The sequence below is a fragment of the Acanthochromis polyacanthus genome, chromosome 4 (genome assembly GCF_021347895.1).
Source record: "Acanthochromis polyacanthus isolate Apoly-LR-REF ecotype Palm Island chromosome 4, KAUST_Apoly_ChrSc, whole genome shotgun sequence".
Lineage (NCBI taxonomy): Eukaryota > Metazoa > Chordata > Actinopteri > Pomacentridae > Acanthochromis > Acanthochromis polyacanthus.
In genome coordinates this window covers 6254972-6256279 of record NC_067116.1, presented here as the reverse complement: position 1 = coordinate 6256279, position 1308 = coordinate 6254972, and the positions used below count along the sequence as shown (strand labels likewise).

General features: G+C 37.8%; 1 non-coding gene across 1 annotated transcript; it reads left to right on the top strand.

Annotated features, from left to right (window-relative positions):
- The first annotated feature begins 1015 nt into the window (after window positions 1–1015).
- On the top strand, window positions 1016–1088 carry trnaf-gaa (transfer RNA phenylalanine (anticodon GAA)). Its single transcript has one exon. It is a non-coding gene; the product is annotated as a tRNA-Phe (tRNA).
- The last annotated feature ends 220 nt before the right edge of the window (window positions 1089–1308 follow it).

Sequence of the window (1308 nt, the reverse complement as noted above, 5' to 3'; positions counted from 1 at the left end):
GTGGCTTCTTGAGCGTCTCCAGAGGCAGCGAGGAGTTAGAAAGAAGCTGACCTCTGAAGCGGCTCTTCATCTCTGCTCCAGGCTACGTTAGCTGCACTCAGAATTACCACTGAAGCTTCAGAGCTTGCTGCATTGTGGGTAATGGAGGATCAACAAGGAAGAAGAATGCATGGAATTAAAAGATATTTCAAGTTCTGTTCATCACCTTCTTTTAACATTGAAATTGTCAACTGTGAGTCTTATTGGTTGTACAATTTAATAACTAATTCTTGGGTCATGTAGATTATATACATACATACATATATATATATATATATATATATATATATATATATATATATATACATATGTATAATGTAAACATTTAAAATACTGAAAGACTCAAACACTGGCCCCTTGTGTCAAATTTTGACACATAATTGGGTTTCTGGCCCTTTCATAGCTTCACACTTTTTCTTCATTTACTCAAAAAAGATAAAATCACAAGAAGCTTTTGTCGTTTTAACGACTTCCTCTGGTGAAAATCAACTTTGTTATTTTGTTTGTGTTAAAATGTGTCAAAAACACAGATTCAGATCCTAGCATCCTGCAAGGTGGAACTTTCTGTTCGTTTATTCTTCTTTACAGTCCAGTGGCATGCACAGATAGACATGAGGTGGAAGGAAGAGTTTCAGGAACAGGAAGTCTTCAGCAAACAATGATAGAACTAAATCTTCATCTAAATATTTCTGGGTTTCCAACAGCTCTTCTGTCTGTGCAACGCTAGAGAATGGTCTGACTCCAGCATTCCTTTAAACCAATCACAGTCATCTTAGTTGGAGTTTAGCCCAGGGTGTAGTGATGGTGTCCCTGAAATATAGTGACATAGAATTGTTTTGGTGGGATGTTTTCCTGGTGGCTGGCATCTCTTAGCTCTGTTTGCATTTGATCCATCTAAATGGAATTTGAAATGAAAATTATTTAAATGTTGCTCTATTCTTTGCACCTCTTGGCCACCGTAATCACAGTTTTTTAGGCTGAAATAGCTCAGTTGGGCGAGCGTTAGACTGAAGATCTAAAGGTCCCTGGTTCAATCCCAGGTTTCAGCAGATTTCTAGGAACACAAGGTTGTCACAGTACACCTGAAAACTGTCGTCTCATTTGCTAACAATGCTCTACCTGAGGAGGACAACCTGCAGTTCAATCCTTCACTTCAACAGTGGTTCTGGACTCACATAACCACAGTATAGAATGGTCTGACTGAACCTCATCATTGTTCTGCTTCTTTGTTATGTTTATGCTCAATTTATTACCTTTTTTTAAAAAAAG